We start from the raw sequence: 12476 nt of genomic DNA, 5'->3' as shown, positions 1-12476 counted from the left end.
ATACATATATATATTTATATATATAGATATATGTTTCATACTTTATAATTAAATATTTAACGCCTATATGTCTATATAAAAAAGTGAGTATAAAATTGATATAAGTTATTAAAATTGATAAAGTTGATTCTTGATTAAATAAAATTTAAAAAATTTATATTAAATTATTAACTTTATTTTGGAAAATTGAAAAATATGAAACTTATTAAACTAGACATGACCGAAAAAATATAATTATTGCAAGCTTTTATTCAAATTGTATTGGATAATATTTACAGCTAAGTAAACCGTATAATAAAAGTTGAATCACATACATTTTAGCGCAAGATAACAGTACTTATGTATAAAATAATAAGCAGAATTTGTGTGTGTGTGTGTGTGTGTGTGTGCGTGCATGTGTGTGTGCGTGCGTGCGTGCGTGCGTGTATGTGGATTATTTAGGATTCATATTTAATGATATTTTGATTATAAAAAAATTGTATTTCGTTGCGCATATTATGCAAATAAATTCTTTTGTATACACATATGTGTAATAATATAACAGTTATGTACTTCAAGATATCTAGAGATAGAAGAGAAAAGAAATTCATCTCTTGAATCTATCTCGCGAATAATAATTGTTATTTATGTACAAATATTTTTTTCAATCATATTGTTTTATTTTTTACAATAAAAATGAATATATAAGAAACGATTAAAAAAAAACAATTTAAAATAAATTTTCTGTTTTTGAAAATTAGCAATATATTTTCTAGAAGAAATTTCAAGCAATTTTAAAAAATATATCTTTTTTGCAGAATCTTTAAAAAACTATATTTATTTTGTCTTTTTTTATATTCATTTGTGAATATTATGTTAATTGATTTTTTTCACGGATGTTATGTCCTGGATCATTTGATTCTTTTCTTGAATCACCTTGTATATGCTGAATACATCGTGTAACATCTACAGGTCGCGGTTGCGTCACAAATAAGCAGGCGAAGCTGGTATTTTTAATGGGAAGTCGAAGACTGCTTGAATAGAATGAGCTATCGGAGAGGGAAGCGACACTCGGTTTCTTTGATCAATAATGAAACTTCTCTTCGCCTTTCTTCTCTCTCTCTCTCTCTCTCTCTGTTTCTGTTTCCTTTTCTTTTTTCTCTCTCTTTCGTTGTCTTTGCTCTTTTTCTATTGGTCTCTCGCTTTCTCACCCTTACACGTCTCCTTAGTCGCTGTCTTATCTTATACATTTTTAACCCTTACTTCGGCCCCCGCATAGACAAGGAGAAAGACTCAAAGCGAGAGAACCAAGTTTTAACAACCCTTAAGATGTACCCCCAAGGCCACCGGTCCTCTTTCCTCTAGATAATCCACTCGGCAATCCATTCGCGCGTGAACCTCTATGGAAAAGGACTTGGTAGCCTGCATAGGAGCCTTCAAGGAATAGCTTCGAATACGAAGAAACGAGGAATTTGGGTCTTCGAGACTTCTTTAGAAGTCAATATAAGAATATTAAGGCTTCATTTAATACAGGGTAAGTATATTGCATTTATCGAAAACTCTTTTAGATATTCTTTGATGCATTTACAATCGATTTAATCTTAAGAAAAAATTGAGGAATAAATGTTATTCTTCACATACTTTTTTCTGACTTTAAATAATAACTTTAGCAAGTAATAATCACGTAGTAAAGTTTTTTGTTAAAATAAGCTTCGAAAAATATAATTTTGCAGTCTATTAATTATGTATATTCTTAAAGCGAAATTTCTCAAATATTTAATTTTCTATTTAATTTCCGTAATTTCAAGAAGAAATCGATTTTAAATTAAAGAATTTCTCAATTAAAATCTGATGAGAACATTCTGTGATTATAATATGATAAGAATAAAACAAGATGTAGATATTTAAAAATGATGATAATTTTGATTAATTTGAATTTTGATTAATTTTTCTTTGCTCCTTTCTCGATTATGGAATATTTTTGTTAAATAAATTTAATTATATTTTTGCAAAACATTTTATTTTGTGTACATATAATAATAAAGATTTAAATTTAATGTGTATGTGTCAAGAGGTTCTTTAATTCTTATTTTTTAGTAAAAAAAAGTAATGGAGAAGTACGAATAAAGTTAAGAGGAATTATTATAAATTAATATGTAACATAAAAATGTAATATAAGTATATCCAATGTATAAAATAATAATATAGAATATCGATATAGATAATAGAATATCGATTTGTAACTTTACAATTTTTCAAACTTCCCCTGTGTCCAATGATGGGGACAGTAGAACATGAAACAACGTCGAGAGAGGGAATATCAGGATGAGGCTGGCACAAAGAAAAGCGCGGGGGCGGGGGATGAGGAGAGACTGCCGCGGTACGGGATAATGCTTAACAAGCCGACTTGAAAGGACAGCCGCCATTTTGAGTCAATACTTGAAAGTCTTTGCTCATTAAGAATATTTTACATCTACCTTCCACACTCTACGCAAGCGACATCACTGTTGCCTCCCTATAACCGGCGCCATCTCCGCTCTTCTTTCTCGTCCCCGTGCTAGGACTTTCTTTTTCTTCTCGTCTTCTCTTGCCCTCGGCTTCGAGAGTCGTTTTCCTCCTCTTCCTCCTCCCCTCCCCTCCCTTTTCCTTTTCTTTCTCATCTTCCTCCTTCACCTCGCGCAGGACGGCTGCACCCTCGAAGATGGAAGTTATTTACGCGGCACTCGGAGCACGCTTCACCGTCGCGACCCCGTAGCCGACCCTCATCCCCGACGTTTCGATCTGGTCTCCCCTTTGCCACGCTAACACGGTGCCCCCGCCTCATCGCCCTCGCCCTCGCCCTCATCAGGCATGCAGCAGCCACTGGGCAAGGAAGGGTGGCCAGCGCCAACCCCCCATCCCCATTCTCTCGACGAGGGATGGAGAAATCTCCGACTTCGCTATGGGGTCCACCTTCGCGCCCTTCCAGCAACGATGGGTAAACACCGTCCCATCTCGCGGCGTTTTTCCTAATTCCTACCCAATTTCGCTTTTAGCATTTCAATTTCTACCTTCCTCCCTCTCTTTCCTCTTATTTCCCCTGTCCGCCGCGTCGGAATGACGGATTATCGTCGGACGAGCAAGGGCTCGATACGGAAGAACCCTGTGGGCGAAATAGATGAGCGAAAATGACGAATAGCTGCATACGATGGATGAATGTTTATCACGAATCTGGGACAAGTCTTTCAGATTCTAACGTAATAGCAATTTTACAGTTGATAATAATCTATTGATAATGTGCACTATTATTACATTGTATTTGCGACAAACGATTCCCCTATTTTATAACTTTTGACTTTTATATACGCGAAATAGTCACGTGGAAAGAATGAAGATAATTTTTTATCTAATAAATCCTTGTTACAAAACATAAAACTCACAATTATACTTGGTAATATTTTCAATATAAAAATATAAGATAATTGCTATTTACGAATCTGGAATAAGTAACTTCAGATTCTTCAAATTGTACTAATATTACACTATTAATATTACTACGTTATTAATATTATTATTAGAAATGTAAATACGAGCTTCCTTTACATATAAATAATTATGGACGAAATTAAAAGTAATGATTTAATTGAAAATTAAATTACAGTAGTTACGTAAATGAAATGAACGTGTACATTAAATTTATGAAATTTAATGTATTTTTAATAAAATTTTATGAAAAGTACATTAAATTTCATAAATAATTTTCATAAAAAATACATTAAATTTTATATTTGTATACATGTATACAAATATACTTTTTAGTTATAAATACATTAAATTTAATGTAATATCATGAAATTAAATTCAAAATTCATTGTGTAACTTAAAAGTTAATAAAATTTAAGAACATTTCTAACAGTGTATAGATACGTAATATATACTAAAGTGTGTATTGAAAATCATATGTATAATCTAATAAGTTCATAGAAAGAACGGTTTTGCTTAAGTAAAATTTTATCTAAATATAGATCGGATTTATCTAAAATTTTATCTAAATATATATCGGAAAATAATTTTGTTAGATCATCAAAATAATTACGTAGAATGTTCAATGTTTACAGTTATCTACATATATAATATAAAATAATGTAAGATAATTATTTGAATGAAGAAATGATTTCATCTAATCTAGATTATCAGACGTATTATCAGATGTATTATCTTTATCTTTATCTTAAATAAAAGAAATTTTATCTTTTTAAAAAATGAAGATTGATAAAGCCAAGAAACGAGCATTAATATCTTAAATTAGTTAGTGTGTAGCAAATTTCGGATGCACCGACGTACGATTTTGAAACATCTCCTTTTTTATAACACACGAACATTTATATTTAATGTTGTTAGATCATGCTGTCTAGTATTTGTAATTCTGAGCATAAATTTGATATATGTCAGCGTTGGTGCCTTCTTTTTTATCTACATTAATAAAAGAAACTCTCTACTGCATTGAAGTAATTTTATTTAGACCATAAGGAATTAAATTTTTACTTTTTTATATGTTAAACAGATTTTCTTCAAGTATAAAGCTCGATCTACGTAAGATGCAGAATGCGAGTCGCAAATCGCAAGCTTGTTGCGCGTCAATCTGATGCATCAATTTTTAAAAGTGACACTTCGAGATTGACTGACGCAACATGTTTGCAATCTGCGTTTTGCGTTCTGCATCTTATGTAAATCGCACTTAATATATTCTTACTATCATCAGAGCCAATTGAGCGTTAGACATGTGGCATGCAGAAATTGTTAGATAAAACATTTTAAAAACTCTTGTTTTTAAGAAAAAGAGATTTATATCATAAATGAAAATATGAATTAATATTGTTTCCATACTCTTTAAATTGTTTTGCGATATCTTAATTAGCTAAAATCTACACGACTAGATTAAAAATGATAAAATTATCTTTATGTTACATAAGATGCGTTTTAGTAAAAATTATCTATGTTTAAATAATTTTGTATTATCTAAGCGAAAGCACTGAAAATGTTTGAGCTTAAGTTGATGACAATGGCAATAATGCCACAAAAAGTTTTAACATTCTAGCAATCAGTTTATCGTGTTCTACACAGTTAGTTTTAGATCTGCAGTATTTAGCTAAATGTTTAGATATTTCAGTGAAATTATTCTTTCCGTGTTTGTTTGCAATATAAATGTCTGGTCATAAAGAATTTTAATATATATGAGTCTAGAAGTCTATAAATAAATAAGAGTTATAAATTTTTAAACAAGTCAGTTGAATGACTAATAATATTCATGTTGTAACTGATATCAAATTCACGGTACATTTCGAACTTTACTAATTGTTAGTCTTCTTCAATTCTTCTGAAAAATTTTAACTTTGTTCGATTCAAATAAGTAATCAAATTGTAAAATATGATTTATGATTGCTCTTATGCGTTGAATTATATTCTCATGTATAATTTTTTATTATATTAAGACACAAATAAGTTAATTACTTTATACAAAAATAGTTACTCGATTACTGTACAATTTTTATCTTTGTTATTTAATCTATATTTAGAACTTGACTTTTCTTAATTTCTAAATTTGAACGTTATATGTTGCATCTATATAAGCAACGTTAATCATATTTTAATTAACTTTACCCATTTCTCACTGGTTGAGAAATCGGTTGTGACATACGATATTAATTTCATCGGTTCATTTAAGTTAATTTGCTCTCATGCGCTGAATTATATTTTTATGTATAATTTTTTATAATTTTTCACGGCTAAGAAAGACTAAAGTTCATAACATTTCGTAAGTTTCATGTCGATTACAACGTGAATAAATTTATATTATTAGTTACCTAAAACTTATTTAAAATTTTCGTATACGAATGAATATTTATTTATTTTTAAACATAAAGAAATAATATAAGAAAAATATTATAACTTATAGATAAACAATTGATCTTTTAGTTAAAAAGCAATACAATACATTTTATTATGGTACATTTTAATCTTTTTGTTAATGCGTGGGTACATAACCGAGTGTAACCAATTTTAAATTAAAAATTTTTTATTATTACATTTTTAGCGGAAAGTGAAAAGGTAGTGAAAAGGTTAAAAATTATGCATTGATGGAAGAGTTAATTATTATACTTATTAGCAGTAATTGCAATGGCATTACATTAAATAAAATGTTTTCAAAATTGGCTTATTTATTTTTAACATCTGTATACATATACATTAGATTCCTGATGAACAGTCATCATCCCTTATTACACTGCATATATCTCGCTGTGTTTCATATTCATATGTGTCAAATAATTCACCGTGTCCAGGACGAAATAATTTCCTCGTCACAAAACGCTTCCGCTAGTTACGGGTAATGATTCATATCCGTAACTGTGCCTCGCGTAGAGCGCTTTTTAAATCGTCACGAGGTTTTTTTCGGTTTTGTCTCCCCGCGAGTCCGCGCCGGAAAAACAATGGAGCGAGATGTTCCCGCGCGTGAAGACGGGGGTTAGCATGGAGCGGGGGTAAAGGGGTGACTGCAAAAATAAATCAGCCTGTACCGACGCGGCGACGTTTCTCGTTCAATTGTATCAACTTTAACCCCTTCATTGTCTCATTTTTTTCTCGGCTATCGTTCTGCTCTCGCGCGCCGTTTGACCGGATTCATTCGACCCTCTTCGTTCCTTTCTCCGCGACGCTCGCAGCGAATCGTTCAAAGTTTGCCCGTGCGAACAATCAGCGCGTACAAATGGAACGCTCGAAAGTGCATATACACACACATATGTATACACACACACACACACACACACACGTGCGTGCGTGCGTGCGTGCGTGCGTGCGTGTGTGTGTGTGTGTGTGTGTGTGTGTGTGTGTAATAAGCCGTACAGAGAGAGAGCGCGAGACAGGAGAGAACAGTAGAATGAAACAAAAACTGGTCTCGCTATATAAAACAATAGGGGGTTCTTCCGACAGGGATGTGAGAAACGTGAGCGAAAGATCGGGAGAGAGTGATTGGGAGAGAAAGAGAGAGAATGTGTAAGCAGCGAGAGACCAAAGAGGAGCAGCAACCCTATCGTGCGCGATGCGATGTGTGTGAAATTCAAGAACCTGTAACGCCAAGAAGAACAAAACGCGCCAGTACCAGCTGTGCGGTGCATATATTATTAGCGCGTTGCTCTGTCTTGCTTAGGTCGTGCTGCACCGGCACATATAGTCTGGATTACTATAACTAACTTTAGGTTAGCAACCGATCGCTTCGAAATAATAAATATTATATAATTTGGGACCATCGGGCTTGGCTTTCATATCTCTCTTTTTTGAGACCACGAATCGTGGTACTACTAGTAGCGAGGTAAGTCAAATAACAAGTTACTTGCTTACCCTTTCATTACGTTTGATGAAGGTATGCAGATAATTTGTTACTTGAGACACTCGTCTGCCTATTATAGCTTCGTGTAAATTTAACACGAGGAATAAAATCGCCTTTTTTAAATTAGCTTAAAATATAGTATGCTATAAAAAATATATACTGCTGTAATTAATTATTTGTGATATAATGATGATATTAGTACCTTTAATGGACTAAAGACCATATGAAGAAATAAAGCAATTTTAGCTACAATTTGGGAGTAAATTGTGAAGCTCATTGCAGATGATCTATTGTATTTGCTTTGGAACTCAAGATCGAATTTTGTCTATAATTTTGCGTGTGTCATGTATCTTATTTAATATGCTATATTTTTAAATACATATACATACACATTGTATGTATTGTATGTTATGTATTGTATTTTATATGTATATGTATAGCTTGAATTTTTAAATATTTTTTTGTATTACATAACATATAAGATTATAAATAATATAATTATATTAATCTTCACAAATCATTAGAAATTCATGCGAAATTAAATTTTAATTGTAAGAAACAATAAAAGTTAAAAATTTAATATACTTAATATTCAACAGGGTTGGCAATCAGCGTTAATTCTCGACGAATCTTCGCATATACGTGGCATGAATACTCGGTAAAAGTTCGACAGACCAGTGAGACTTCACGACTCACGTACGTACCAATGACATACGTGGTATCGGCAATAAGAAGCTCCTTTTACATTCTCTCTCTCTCTCTCTCTCTCTCTCTCTCTCTCTCTCTCTCTCTGGTTTCTTCCCCTCGTCTTTATCCTCTTGCTTGCTGCTTCGCGAAACAGGTTCTTTTCTATTCGGCCCGCCTGCTATGTAACTTATTGTTTTCATCGAAAGGTGAGGGCCGTCAGAAGTGGTCCTTCGTCAAGTGAGAAAAACGAGATCGCGAAGCGCGTTCTCATAGACGACGTCGTTGCGATTATCATATGGACGCCGGTTTTATTGTGCACCCATTTCTTTCGCAGTTTCATCGCGACGACGAGAAGCGGGATCTCCGACGACGTTCTTTTTGCGAGGAACGAATTAAACCCTTCATCCAGCGACAGCGTGCGATAGTACATCAACGGAGACTGTTTTTGTAAGAAGATGGGTACATGATATTCATCAGTAGGGGAGGGGGAGGAGGGGTTATCATTGCATTATTAAGCATTGTAATATTTACATTTATGCATGCTTATAGTAATTATCAATGTTTTCCTGCAATTTTGAGAAAAACCATCTAATTAAAATTTTTTAACATTTAATTTATTCTTAATTAAATCTTAAATTGAAATATTGAACTGAAATAGAATTATCTTGAATTTAAGTTGTGTCGTATATCTGTAATTTACAAATTTAAATTGCAAAAAAATTTTTCACAGTAAATCTTTTATTATGTATATAATTATTAACAGTTTATATTATTTGAAAAAAAACGAGTTTTAAATTTTTGAACTTAGAAAAAACTTTAAGATTTTGATTTTTGTGCGATATTTAACCGAAGCAGCTTTAAAAGCAATATCGATGCTTTCTTAAACTTATTCGGTAATACTAAATTACACAATTATGCATTGTACCTATATATTCGAAAATTGGTTCATCATATTGCCTATCTTCCTGTTCTCAGTAGGATGGCCATTGACGGCAGATGTCCAAACGCAACGAGGAAGGATTGTCTTTTTTCTTGCGTGCAACTTTCCCTGGGCACCGCCCAGGTGTCCATTGTGGGTCCGAGCAACAATTCTCAACCCTTAATCCTTAACCCTTTGGTCGCGCGTATCCGCCGGCAAACGCCCATTTACCGATTCTGAAACAATAGTGACCGGACCGCACCCCGGATGCGCACGTTTATTAAGTAATGTCCCCCTCTGATTTGGCGCCCAGCAGCTGCCCGAGCAAAAAAGCCACTGTAGCTATTGTCTATCGTTTCTCTTCTGGATCGACGACGGTTTCGTAACGACGACTTCGAACAATCATCACCTAAGAAGAACGAAGAATGGAGGGCGACTTGTCTCACAGGTACTGGAACGTTACAGCTTCTTTTTAAAAGTTCTCGATTTTGAACTTCAAAGATCATTCTCTTCTTCTTTTTAATGATAAACAAAAAATTTCGAATTTATTATAAATTACATAAAATTTCCTCCTATCAATATAATTAAATTCTTTACATAAAATATTAACTTTTTTATTTTTAATTTCATAAATATTTTTTATTTATCATAAATATTTTTAGATTAAATTGTTTTTAAAATAATTACTATGAATAGTGACTGAATAATAATTAATGAATTAATCATTATTAAATAAAATTCATTATAAATGTTGAGCAATTTAAAGTATTTTTTTTCTAATTAAATCGTCAATAATTTTTAAATTATAAAAAGATTGATTGTAAAAAAGATTTTTTGTAATTTAAATTTGCATAAATAATAAGATTTAATTGATAATAGAATTTAATATTATTTATTGTTATAACATAAAATACGATCTTAATTAACAGAATATCTTCTTTTTTTATATCTGATATTTTTTTTATATCAGAATATCTATCTCTTTTTATATCAACGTCTAATGCTTTATAAAAATTATTTATAAATTACAATTATTTGAAATAAAAATCAAAGATGAGTAACTTATTTATCTTTTGCATTTTAGTAGTATTAATTCATTAATATATTTTGATAGTCAAGCAAATGTTGTCAAAAAATAATGTTTTTATAATTTTCTTGTCGCATATACGACTCTTTAAGAATAAATAAAACCTGTTTGATATTTTATTTTATTTCACATACAGATAAATTACTATTGTTTTATATACAATTTTTAGAATTTTTAAGAATTTAATTTTAGAAAGTTATATTAAGAATTAAATCATGGATATATGTTATCTATTCGCTAATATTGGTACAACTGAATCTGAAGAAAATATTTATGAAAGTCCGGTTTTTTTATGACGAGTGTGTCCAGGGGGAGTCCTCGTGGTGTTCTTAAGGGGTCACGTGAAACTCGAGCGGGTCCACCCCACTACGTGGTCGACGAAAGGGTGGCCCTTGGAACGGGTCTTTCATTCACGTAAAATGCAAGAGGCCAGTTTCAAAACGGCCGGCCATCAAATCTCTACGTTGCCTATTGCGTCTGAATTACTTTGACAATCGTGCGACCAGTGCGGTGGAATATGGGAAGGAAACATCATCGAAATTGGTGAGATCGAAAAGAAAGCACAGCAAATTTTCATAATCAGATAATTAATGGCTGTCGTTTTTTATCTAATCCATAAGCTAGTAGTCGATTCATAATTTTCATTTTTTCTTGCAACGTATATAGAAGTAAATAAAAAATTAATAGTTTATAATTTAAGATTATCGTCTAAATAATATTATGTACGATAATCGCAATTCTTTTATAAATGAATATTCTTATATAAAAAAGAATATAAATTTGTTTAAATATTTATAAAATTTTTTGCAGTAGTTTATTTTAATTATATTGAATTAATGCATGTTTTAATATTCAAACTTAAACAAAATTGAATTAAAGTGTAAGTTTTAAATAAATAATATCTGTCTTTTTTAATATTCAGTGATTAAATAATTTAATAAATAATAAATTATTTTGATTTGTGTGTTATTTAATGTGCAACATTAATTATGTTAATATATTATGTTAATAAATTATTTTTTAATTGTTTATAAGAACATACATGGATAAATAAAAAATAAATTTTCAAACAAGGGCTTGAAGTTTGTTTCTTGTATCTAAATATCAGGATTGGTTAAATTAATGTTTTCTAAAATTAAATTAAGTTAATAGCTCACAAAATTAATTTAGTTAAAAGTTGAATGACCAAAAAATTAACTCAGTTAAAGTTATGCTGAGATTGAATTAACTAAATTAATTTTGAAAAATATTATTTTTATTAAATCAAAATATTCTAATTTTTCTTAAAATCAGATTTATTTAACAAAACAAATTACAATATCGATACAGATAAATTAAGCATTTTATCTGTAAATTAACGTCTCCACTTATAAAAAAATTTCAAAATAAGCTTCGTTTTTTTTAAATGGAACATAAATTTTTTTTACATAAAACATGATTTCTCTAACTATTCTGCATATAAAAATATTAAGATAAAGATATCAGTTTACGAAATATTTTATATCTATCTTATTTTGGCATATATTGACATAAAATATTAAATATCTCATAAAATATTAATTTTTTGATACCCGTATCTTAATATTTTTATTAGTGTAAAGAAAGAATTGTTTTTTAAAACAATTATGTTTTCTTTACACCAATTGATTCATCTTATTGTTCTGTTCATAAAAGTATTAAAATATGATAATAAAAAATTAATATTTTATGAGATATTTAATATTTTTTATGTCGATATGTACCGGATAAAGTATAAAATATTTTGTAAGTTACTGATTTTTTGATATCTTCATTTTTTTAATACTTTTATATGCAGAACAATTAGGAGAATCATATTATGTGAAAAAATTCATATAATTAAAAAAAATGAGTTTGATCTTGAAATTTTTTTAACGCCTCCACTTATAAAAAAAATTGTATGCACTGTGTAATAATCTTCTCATGCAACTTTTCTATATATAATAATTTTTCATACAACTTATAGTTTACAAGTTTTTCGAGGTGTGCAAATTATATGCCTGTATAAAATAAGGATAGCATAATACAGTAGCATTGATAACGTTCCTTAAACAGATCCAATTCATATTCATTTTTGAGCGTCGCACAATCATTGAGATTTTTCTAAACTAATTCTCTAATGTTTGAGATTTAATAGAGAATAACATTGATATTAGAAAGATAAAAAAAATTATAAATTAAAAAGAAAAGATTTAATAATATTAAAGTTTAAAAATAATTAAATTAAGTTAAAAATTGTTAACTTTTAACTTTGTATTTAACTAATTATCACCCAATCCTGCTAAATATATTTTAGTATTTGAAAAATGATTTAATATACATAGTATATTTTGTAGTAATATATTTTATATTACTATAGACTATAGTTGACGATGCTAAATATTAACGATGTTTTATGTTTTTGTTTTTAAGCACATCAGATA

The sequence above is a fragment of the Atta colombica genome, unplaced genomic scaffold (assembly GCF_001594045.1).
Source record: "Atta colombica isolate Treedump-2 unplaced genomic scaffold, Acol1.0 scaffold1, whole genome shotgun sequence".
NCBI classification, from domain to species: domain Eukaryota; kingdom Metazoa; phylum Arthropoda; class Insecta; order Hymenoptera; family Formicidae; genus Atta; species Atta colombica.
Note: the sequence above shows the minus strand (reverse complement) of the source record.